General features: G+C 41.7%; 1 pseudogene; it reads left to right on the top strand.

Moving 5' to 3' along the window:
* LOC135273918 (macrophage colony-stimulating factor 1 receptor-like) overlaps window positions 1-12,018 on the top strand; it is a 36,219-nt pseudogene that overhangs the window by 9,767 nt on the left and 14,434 nt on the right.

Genomic DNA, 12,018 nt, shown 5'->3' with positions numbered 1-12,018 from the left:
TGGTGACACAGCAAGACTGCATCTCAAAAAACAAAAAAAAAAAAAAAAAGAAAAGAAAAGATTACTAATTGTTCAAGAAAGAGGAATATTTAGGACAAAACAAACAGTCCAAGCATGTTGTAAATTTTCTATGTAAGTTGTAATAAGATTAGTAAAAAGGAATTTAATTTTTTCTTTTTTTTTTTGAGACAGAGTCTCACTCTGTCATGCAGGCTGGAGTGCAATGGCGCACTCTTGGTTCACTGCAACCTCCACCTCATGGGTTCAAGCAAATCTCCTGCCTCAGCCTCCCAAGTAGCTGGGATTTCAGGTGCGTGCCACCACACCTAGCTAATTTTTGTATTCTTAAGTAGAGACAGGGTTTCACCATGTTGTTCAGGCTGGTCTCAAACCCCTGACCTTGTGATATGCCTGCCTCAGCCTCCCAAAGTGCTAGGATTACAGGCGTGAGCCACCACTCCCAGCTGAATTTAATTTTTTAAGAGGTTATATAAGTCCGTTGGCTGTGATTAAGAAGAAATTATAATACTCTTTCTAGAGATGGGTCTTTGATAGTAATGTCAATGAAAAGGGTCAAACTCTGTAAAATATTTGAAGAGATTTATTCTGAGGCAAATATGAATGACCATGGCCTGTGACACAGCCCTCAGGAGGTCCTGAGAACATGTGTCCAAGGTGGTTGGGGCACAGCTTGGTTTTATACATTTTAGAGAGGCATGAGACATCAATCAAATACATTTAAGAAATACATTGGTTTGGTCCAGAAAGGCAGAACAACTCAAAGCAGGGGCTTTCAGGCTATAGGTGAATTTAAACATTTTCTAATTGACAATTGGTTGAGTTTGTCTAAAGACCTGGGATAGATAAAAAGGGAATGTTCAGGTTAAGATAAAGATTATGGAGACCAAAGTTCTTTTGAAGTCTTATAGTGGCTACCTTTAGAGACAAAAGGTGACAAATGTTTCCTATTCAGATCTTAATCTCTTTAGGATTGGTAGGGTCTGGAAGAAAAAGATCTAGCTATGTAAATATAGATTCTTTGCAAATGCAAATTTTTCCCCACAAAGAACAACTTTGCAGGGCCATTTCAAAATATGGGAAAGAAACATGTTTTAGGGTAAAATATTTTGATTTTCTTCTTTGTATCATAATGTTATGCCAGAGTTAGGTTGAAAAGTAAATAATGATATATAAGGTTAAATACAAAACCTGTCTGAGGGCATGACTCCTCTAGATAGGAATTTGGACAAGATTAAAAAAAATCAGAGTTTGGAAAATACTCTTCAGGATATCATTCAGGAAAATTTTCCCAACCTGGCAAGGCAGGGTAATATTCAACTCCAGGTAATACAGAGAACACCACAAAGATATTCTTCAAGAAGACCAACCCCAAGGCACATAATCGCCAGATTTATTAGGGTTGAAATGAAGGAGAAAATACTAAGGGCAGCCAGAGAGAAAGGTCAGGTTACCCATAAAGGGAAACCTATCAGACTTACAGCAGATCTCTCAGCAGAAACCCTACAAGCCAGAAAAGAGTGGGGACCAATATTTAACATCCTCAAAGAAAAGAACTTTCAACCCAGAATTTCCTATCCAGCCAAACTAAGCTTTATGAGCGAAGGAAAAATTAAATCTTTTGCGAACAAACAAGTACTTAGAGAGTTCACCACCACCAGGCCTGCTTTACAAGAGCTTCTGAAAGAAGCACTATACATATAAAGGAACAACCAATATCAGCCTTTCCAAAAATATATCAAAAAGCAAAGAACTTTAACACAATAAAAAATTTACATCAACTAATGGGCAAAACAGCCAGCTAGCATCAAACGCCGGTATTAAACTTATATATATTTTAATTGGATAAAAAACCAAAACCCATCGGTATGCTGCATCCAGGCCCATCTTACATGCAACAATACACAAAGACTCAGAGAGAAGGAGGAAGATTTACCAATCAAACAGAGAGTAAAAATAAACTAATAAACAAAAAGCAGGAGATGCAATTCTCACCTCTGATAAAGTAGACTTTAAAGCAACAAAGATCAAAAGAGGCGAGGAATGACATTACATATGGCAAAAGGATCAATGCAACAAGAAGAGCTAACGATTCTATAGATCAACGAGATAGAAAATTAACAAGGATATTCAGAACTTGAACTCGGACCCGGAACAAGTAAACTTAATAAACATTTATAGAACTCTCCACTTCAAATACACAAAACATACATTACCACCTCACACCTATTCCAAAGGTGACTATATAATTGGAAGTAAATCACTCCTCAGTAATCACATAGCATTTCATAGGTTTAAATTAAATATTGGTTGGCTGTTTGTTTGTTATCTTCTTCCCTTATTCCTTCCTGACTACATCATTAAGTATAATTATCAGTATAAAAGAGGTTTTCAATACCCATTACTAAATTGCATTCTAGCCTGGGCAAGAAAGCAATACTTCCATTCTCTCTCCCTCTTTCTTTTCCTTCTCCCTCCTCCCCATTCTCTCTCTCTCTTTCTCTTCCTTTTTCCTCCTTCCTATTCTCTCTCTCTTTCTCTTTAAAAAAAAAAAAAAAAAAAAAAAATCAGAGTTTAGTCCTCATTAACAAAACTAAACTAATACAAAACTAAATAATTGGTTAAAACAAGATTTTATTTAAAATATTGACTTATTCTTAATGCAAGAAGTTTTTAGTTCTTAAATTCTATAATCTATCTCTTTGACATTCTTCAGATTGATATTACAGAAGTTCAGCTCTTTGTCTTTTGAAAGGGCTTTGGATGATTATTCTTTCCTTTGCCTTTTATTGGCTCCTGTAACTTTTTATTAATTATCGAAAGTAAGGGAGATAATTTTTTTTTTAAACAGGCAAATAAATATATTTGGACCTGGCTTTTTATTCTGCATGTGGGAACTAGTTAAGATTGCCTAAGTTGATGAAGCATAAAATAGAAGCTGGAGTGCTAGTCGGGACAAATCCTTCACTTCTCATAGCCCTTAGTGGAGCATTTATTGGAGCTGATGGCAAAAGACAGTAAGTACTTCCCAATGTCAATGAATGACTGAACTACAGAATTTCTACCTGGGAAAGCATTTATTGCCTTATTATGGAATGCTAATTGAAGCTACCCCTATGCTAATGGATTTTGTTTGTTTGCTTTTGAGACAAAGTCTGGCTCTGTTGACCAGGCTGGAGTGCAGTGGTGCCATCTTGGCTCACTACAACCTCCACTTCCCAGGTTCAAGTGATTCTTCTGCCTTAGCCTCCCAAGTAGCTGGAATTATAGGCATGTGCAACAATGCCCAGCTAATTCTTGTATTTTTAGTAGAGATGGGGTTTTGAATTCCTGGACTTAAGTGATCCATACTCTACATTAATAGAAATAATGGTGCCCAAAAGAGTTTCATGATAAAATGAAAATGATTTATGTAGAATCTTGCTACCTGGGGATATAAGGAGGAGACACTGATAAGCAGGGAGCCCCTTTCTTAGGACTAATTCTCACTCTGTGAGGAGCTGCTAGATACAGTACCTGATAGACAGCTCTCATGAGCTGCTTGACTTGTGAATGCCATTTCCAAGGTAAACAAACATCTTGTTTGAAAGCTGCTGCTCTGGTTAAAGAAGGGTCAAGAAAATCTTTTTCTTTTTGACTTATTTGGGTGAATATGTGTTTTCTTTTTTTTTGAGACAGAGTCCCACTCTGTCACTTAGGCTGGAGTACAGTGGTGCCATCTCAGCTCACTGCAACCTTCACATCTCAGGGGATCAAGCAATCTTCACACCTCAGCCTCATGGTAGCTAGGACTATAGACGTATGCCATCATGCCCAGCTAATTTTTTTTTTTTTGACTCGGAGTTTCACTCTTGTTGCCCAGGCTGGAGTGCAATGGAATGATCTTGGCTCATTGTAATCTCTGCCTCCTGGGTTCAAGCGATTCTCCTGCCTCTGCCTCCTGAGTAGCTGGGATTACAGGTATATACCACCTTACCCAACTAATTTTGTGTTTTTACTAGAGATGAGGTTTCACCATGTTGGTCAGGCTGGTCTCGAACTCCTGACCTCAGATGATTCACCCACCTCAGCCTCCCAAAGTGCTGGGACTATAGGCATGAGCCACCAGGCTGAGCATGATTTTTGTATTTTTTGTAGAGATGCCATGTTGCCTAGGCTGGACTCAAGCGATCCTCCCACCTCAGCCTCCCAAAGTGCTGGGATTACAAATGTGAGCCACCACACCCAGCTCGTCCATGAAATATGTTTTTGTAAGCAAATTTACCTTTCTGTCTAAGTTCTCCAAAATGTGTTACAATATAGTTATTTGGATAAGTTCAGTAAGTCTTTTAAAACAGAACAACTGAAGACACTGGTTATTTTACCAAGACTTTAACTATAAAGTAGAATGTTTTTAAGTAAAGTTCCAGCAACTCCAACTTAAAAGGAGTCTATAGTGGCCAATTATTGCTGCATTTTATACAAATAATCGGGCCAAATATAATAAGCCTAAAACTTATTTTACACACAAATTTGGTCATACATAAATTTTCCTTAATAGAAAAAAAGGGGCTAGAGAAATTGTTTCAAAGGAAAAATGTAACAGTTAATAATAGATTTCAGGCCTAACTTTTTTTTTTGAGTGCAGATTGATTTATTATTTCTTGGCTACAATAATTCTCCAGAGAGTACCAGATGGTAATTTTTCTTCATATTTTTAGTTGGTGCCCTAATGGAATAAGTTTCTTTTTCTGTTCTGACACACAAATACTCTTTTGATTGTAAAACTACAAATGTTATTTATCTCTCCTTGTTTCACTTCCAAGGAAACCGAAATCATGATGTTCTGAAGACCAGAGATGTGAATCTCCCTCATGTGGCCTCCCACTGGGCCCTGCTGTGTTTTTCACTGCAAATGGCCTGCTGCTAAAACTATACAAGCACCCTCCCTCTAGGCCCAGGGTTGTGGAAGAGTTGGGTGCATGAGATTGTAAGAGCCAGTTTTGAGGGATAAAATTAGGTCAAGGTCAAACCCTCCAAATCAATGAGAGATACAAAGATGCCTAAACAGCTGGTAAAACAAGGAACTTTGCCTTCTAAACTATTTTATATCACTTTTACATCCACCCAACCATAAATAATTTTTTTTTTTTTTGAGACAGAGTCTCGCACTGTCACCCGGGCTGGAATGCAATAGTGTGATCTCAGCTCACTGCAACCTCCACCTCCCAGGTTCAAGCGATTCTCCTGCCTCGAGGTGTGTGCCACCACGCCGGCTAATTTTTTGTATTTTTAGTGGAGACGGGGTTTTACCATGTTAGCCAGGATGGTCTCAAACTCCTGACCTGTGATCCGCCCGCCTCAGTCTCCCAAAGTGCTGGGATTACAGGCGTGAGCCACTGTGCCTGGTCTTAAAATAATAATTTAAGAGGTAATGAATACCTGTCCACATCCATTCCTGTCTGTCTTAGAACAATTAATTGGCTGTAAGTCTTTTGACTCTTAAGGCCCTTATCCATAGGAAGTCCCACCGAATGACAGGATGGATGGGGTCAGGCAGCCATGCCACTCTGGCAATGCTATGGGACAAAATAAAGGTTTGATGGCTTTTGATGTTGCCTCTGGTAAATATTGGCCAGAAGGGAGAGAATGTAAAACAAAAATGAAATTCTAAGGCCCTCCAGCCATCTGAATGTACCTCCTCCTCAGCCATGGCTTTTTAAAAATTTAACCTGAGAGACTGTTTCAGACTGTGATGGGAAGTGGCAGTGAGACATGCCTCATTATACGTCTCTGACACTAACGTCAAAACAGACTTCAAGTCTGATAAAAATGCAACCCATTCTCCCTGAAACCTATTACCTAAGGCTTCCTCTGCAAATAAGAATGTGGGTCTCCACAATCCTTTTTCTTAACCCAGACATTCCTTTCTGTTGATCCCAGGTCTTTAGATTAAACTGAACCAATTGTCAAGCAGGAAAATTTTAAATCTACCTATAAGCTGGAAGCACCCCTCCACACCTGTAGCTTCGAGTTGTCTCACCTTTTTGGACCAAACCAATGTATTTCTTTCCCTTTTTTTTTTTTTTTAGCAGAATCTTGACAGGTTGCCCAGGCTGGAGTTCAGTGGCACAATCTCAGCTCACTGTAACCTCCATCTCCCAGATTCAAGTGATTCTTGTGCCTCAGCCTCCCAAGTAGCTGAGATTATAGGTGCATACCACTGCACCTGGCTAATTTTTATATTTTTGGTCGAGATGGAGTTTTGCCATGTTGGCCAGGGTGGTCTTGAACTCCTGGCTTCAAGTGATCCGCCCTCCTTGGCCTCCCAAAGTGCTGGGAGTACAGGTTTGAGCCACTGGGCCTAACCAGCAATTAGCTTAAAAATGCCACAAAGTAGAAACGTAATAAATGTTAGTTATTCTTACTATTGTTACAATTTAGTAAAATAAGTTTTGTGACGTGAAAGAGGCAGACAAGTAGCTGAAATTCAGTTTGAGAAAATTTAAATTCATCCAATAGGCAACTGACATAAAATCATCAATAAAACTCAATGTGTTGAAAACCAATTTGCTGGCCAGGCACAGTGGCTCATGCCTCTAATCCCAGCACTTTGGGAGGCCAAGGCAGGCAGGTCACGAGGTCAGGAGTTTGAGATCAGCCTGACCAACATGGTGAAACCCAGTCTCTACTAAAAATACAAAAATTAGCCAGGCGTGGTGGTGCGCACCTGTAATCCCTGCTACTCAGGAGGCTGAGGCAGAAGAATCACTTGAAACTGGGAGGTGGAGGTTGCAGTGAGCTGAGATTGCGCCAATTTGCTGAATCACTGCTTTGCTAAATTCACTGGTTGTGTCATGCTTTAATAGTAATGTTAAATAGCTTTATCAAATGTGTTCACTTTTGGTCATGAAGAAGGCAAAGGCTACATTTTTGAAGTAGGGAAACCAAGGACTAAACAATGCTTTTGGACATTTAAGCTAAATGAACTTTTAACATCCCCAAAGCAATGGGGGAAATGAATAATAAATTCAATGAATCCAAAAAGTGGAGAAAATGTTCCCAAAATCTGGGAATTCCCTGCCCCAATCCTGAAAAAAAAAAACCACACTTAAGGGAAACAAAATCATTTTACAGAACACTAGAATCTTAAACTCACTTGTGGTTTATGATGTCTTTTTCATTTTAACCAGATAACCGTTTAAATCAAATTGCCATGTTGATAATTTCCTTTTGATCAAAGTATTTTCTTCCAGAGTCGCTTGGAACTCTTCCGTGGCACCTGAAGCAGATGGACGAAGCCAGGAGGGCCGAGAGTATCTAGCACCTGGAAATGTATAAGGCTGGTTAGAACATTTAGAACAAAGATTTTGCAGGTGGTGAGAATCTCAAAGGCGAAGCTAAGTGGTAGTATAATTTTTTTTTTAATTTTAACTTTTAAAAAATATCTTTTTTTTTTTTTAGACGGAGTTTCGCTCTTGCTACCGAGGCTGGAGTGCAATGGCGTGATCTCGGCTCACTGCAACCTCCGCCTCCTGGGTTCAGGCAATTCTCCTGCCTCAGCCTCCTGAGTAGCTGGGATTAGAGGCACACGCCACTATGCTCAGCTAATTTTTTGTGTTTTTAGTAGAGACGGGGTTTCACCATGTTGACCAGAATGGTCTCGATCTCTTGACCTCGTGATCCACCCGCCTCGACCTCCCAAAGTGCTAAAAAATATTTTTTTGGGGGGACAGAGTCTTGCTCTGTCACCCAGGCTGGAGTGCAGTGGTGTTATCTCGGCTCACCACAACCTCCATCTCCTAGATTCAAACGATTCTCATGCCTCAGCCTCCCAAGTAGCTGGAATTACAGGCACGCGCCACAGTGCCTGACTAATTTTTTTTTTTTTTTTTTTTTAAGACGGAGTTTCGCTCTTGTTACCCAGGCTGGAGTGCAATGGCGCGATCTCGGCTCACCGCAACCTCTGCCTCCTGGGTTCAGGCAATTCTCCTGCCTCAGCCTCCTGAGTAGCTGGGATTACAGGCACGCACCACTATGCCCAGCTAATTTTTTTTGTATTTTTAGTAGAGACGGGGTTTCACCATGTTGACCAGGATGGTCTCGATCACTTGACCTCGTGATCCACCCGCCTCGGCCTCCCAAAGTGCTGGGATTACAGGCTTGAGCCACCGTGCCCAGCCCTAATTTTTGTATTTTAAGTAGAGACGGGGTTTCACCATGTTGGCCAGGTTGGTCTCGAACTCCTGACCTGAAGTGATCCACCTGTCTCAGCCTCCCAAAGTTCTGGGATTACAGGTGTGAGCCACCTCATCTGGCCTGAATGGTAGTATAATAGTAGTCAGGTAATGAAACTCCCTGCCAGGCATTCTAATAAGTTCTGACTTTTCTTTGCAGGTGATAATTGCGAGTTATGTACTTTTAAAAATTCAGCAGAATGGGCCGGGCGCGGTGGCTCACGCCTGTAATCCCAGCACTTTGGGAGGCCGAGGCGGGTGGATCACGAGGTCAAGAGATCGAGACCATCCTGGTCAACATGGTGAAACCCCGTCTCTACTAAAAATACAAAAAATTAGCTGGGCACGGTGGCGCGTGCCTGTAATCCCAGCTACTCGGGAGGCTGAGGCAGGAGAATTGCCTGAACCCAGGAGGCGGAGGTTGCGGTGAGCCGAGATCGCGCCATTGCACTCCAGCCTGGGTAACAAGAGCGAAACTCCGTTTCAAAAAAAAAAAAAAAAAAAAAAAAATTCAGCAGAATGTTGATTTTCAGAGACTGCATTTGTGCTTTCACAGCTGCATTGTAGGTCTCAATACACAGCACTCAGTACAAGCTGGGCCCTTACTGTTATGAGGTATTTTGAAAAACGATCAAGGACTTAGCATCCACCAAAGCCGAGCTTAATGAAGAATCTGGGCTGGGCGCGGTGGCTCACGCCTGTAACCCCAGCACTTTGCGGGGGCTGAAGCGGGTGGGTCACCTGAGGTCAGGAGTTCAAGACTAGTCTGGCCAACATGGTGAAGCCCTGTCTCTGCTAAAAATACAAAAATTAGCCGGGTGTGGTGGCAGGTGCCTGTAATCCCAGCTACTCGGGAGGCTGAGATAGGAAAATTGCTTGAACCCGAGAGGCGGAGGTTACAGTAAGCCGAGATCGTGCCACTGCACTCCAGCCTGGGACAGAGGAAAACTCCATCTCAAAAGAAAAAAAAAATCTGAAGTAGGTGAGTTTTCAAGGAAAACAAAGATTGCCCAACAATGTTCGATGACTTAGAGAGGAAGATTAACTGTAAGAGCAATTTAGGAGCTGGTTTGTTAACTATCACCAGTGACGTCTAAACAATGGAGTGAGAACAAAGAGACTGGAGTTGAGAAAAGAATGAAAAGCGAGAAAGTGAAGGTGCCTGGTAAAAATGTTTTTTGGAAGCAGCTTGATGGGGGAGGGACAGGGACGGTCGCCACCTAGTGTGATTTCAAGGTACTGAGAATAAAATAAACCAAGGGCGGGCACAGTGGGTCACACCTGTAATCCCAGCGCTTGGGAAGCCAAGGTGGGGTGGGTCACTTGAGCTCAGGAGTTGGAGACCAGCCTCGGCAATGTGGCGAAACCAGTCTCTACAAAAAGATACAAAAATTAGCCAGGTGTGGTGGTGTGTGCCATAATCTCAGCTACTTGGGAGGCTGAGGCAGGAGAATCGATTGAACCTGGGAGGCAGAGGTTGCAATGAGGCGAGATTGTGCCACTGCACTCGTCTGGTGACAAAGTGAGAATTCGTAAGAAAAAAAAAAAAAAAGGAAGAGTTATGTTAACCATCATTGCACAGAAATGAAGAAAACCACGAGTTGTTCCTCCTGCTTTTTCTTCTTTCTTGTTACAGAGCCACAATCCACCTGGAATGAAATGAGAAACTGAATTCATTTGGGGCTCTTTCCTACCTGCAAATCTGCCACTACCTCGCCCAATTAAAACTTTATTTTCACCTGCTTTAATTCCTGCTAGTTATTTTCCTCTTCTTAGAGTTTGACCTCAGGTAAATTAGCTAATCTCTCAGTGCGCCATCTGTACAATAATATATATCCCTGTAAGGCACTGTAAGATTTAGGTAAGATAATGTGTGAAAAATCTGTTCTTTGGCCTGGCCATATAATGAGTCCTCATAACTTGAAGCAATTGGTTTAAGTAGAACGAACATGTGGATCACTCTGAATTAAGATGGATTAATGTAAAACAGTTGTCAAGCATGAGCTGCGTTTTCCAAACCTGGAGGAAAAAACCCCTCCAAGTGTTATTACTTTATCCCACATATTCGAGAAAGTACGATGTCTTAGGGTTGTGAAAAAAAAAACAAAACAACCAACAAAAAAAACAGAAAAGCCTGCAGTTCCCTTGTCTGTAATATGGAGGTTTTGGCTATCTCATAAGGTGGTTTTATATCTTATAATGTCCTTATTCAGTGTTAATCTCTGGTTACTCCTGCCTCCAATATCAGCATTCTGTAAGCAATATAAAGTGATGTGGATCCATATCAAGTGATATGGATCTTATGTGAGCCTGACAGGCTTCCGTCCTCACAGAGCATGCAGTCTATAAACATGAAAGTGATCAAGGTCACACTGCCTGGGTCAGAGGCTCACTCTGTGGTCTAAACCTTTCTGCCCCCACTGTCCTCAAATCTAAGTAGGATTAAAATGGTATGCACGTTATAAGGGTGCGGTAGGGATTAAATAAGCAAATTGTTTTCACTGGGCATTCAGTGAATGAATGGGATTTAAAAAGCTGCATTAGGTAAAGCCATCAAAAGGTGTGTCTAGGGTAGGGCTGTATCTAGGACAGGGCTGGGTCTGGGGCAGGCCTGTGGCTAGAGTAGGCCTGTGTCTAGGGTATGTGTAGGGTGGACATCTCACGGTTATGTTTAATGACTGCTGCTCCAGAGTTCATCACTTTATCATTCAGAACCTGGACTAGAGATTTGTCTTAACTTCCAAAGGTGAGTTTCTTTGGTGGAGACCAAAGCATGTTTCTTTTTTTTTTTTTGAGACAAAGTCTTGCTCTGTCACCAGGCTGGAGTGCAGTGGCACTATCTCAGATCACTGCAACCTCTGACTCCCTGGTTCAAGTGATTCTCCTGCCTCAGCCTCCCAAGTAGCTGGGATTATAGGCACGCACAACCACGCTCAGCTAATTTTTGTATTTTTTAAGTAGAGACAGGGTTTCACCATGTTGGCCAGGATGATCTAGATCTCCAGACCTCGTGAGCCACCCGCCTCAGCCTCCCAAGTGCTGGGATTACAGATGTGAGCCATCAAAGCCTGTTTCTTTTGCAGAAGGCTCCCTACCTGATGCACTTGTGCTTTTTATTAATAGGTATTTGGGCTTCCTTCCTTCCATCCCTCCCTCCCTCCCTCCCTCCCTTCCTTCCTTCCTTCTTTTTGAGACAGGGTCTCACTCTGTCACCGAGGCTAGATGGAGTTGGGCAATCTCAGCTCACTGCAACCTCTGCCTCCTGGATTCAAAGCTATTCTCCAACCTCAGCCTCCCAAGTAGCTGGGACCACAGGTGTGCATCACCACACCTGGCTAATTTTGTATTTTTTTGTAGAGACAGGGTTTTGCTATGTTGCCCAGGCTGGTCTCAAACTCCTGAGCTCGAAGCAATCTGCTCACCTCAGCCTTGCAAAGTGCTAGGATTACAGGCATGAGCCACTTTGCTCAGCCTGGCTTTCATCTTTTAAAAGTGCAAGTTTATAGGCTGGGGACAGCTCATGTCATCAGAGTAATTGTGTATGATTGCTGTATGGTAGAATTGGGGATAGAACTTTGCTAGAGGCTCAGGTATTTAAATCTTAACCCATGACAGCATTAAAAGAGACTTTATATTTTAGAGATACATATGGACATATTTTTGGGTGAGTGACATGTCTGAGATTCACTTGAAAATAATGAGGGTGGGGTGTCAAGGAGATAAAAATTGGCCATGTATTGCTATATATTAAATTTCAGTGAAAGGATCATCAGTCTAATTATAC

The sequence above is a fragment of the Aotus nancymaae genome, unplaced genomic scaffold (assembly GCF_030222135.1).
Source record: "Aotus nancymaae isolate 86718 unplaced genomic scaffold, 86718_ANA_hifiasm-v0.15.2.pri h1tg000010l, whole genome shotgun sequence".
NCBI classification, from domain to species: domain Eukaryota; kingdom Metazoa; phylum Chordata; class Mammalia; order Primates; family Aotidae; genus Aotus; species Aotus nancymaae.
This window is presented reverse-complemented; position numbering and strand designations above follow the sequence as displayed.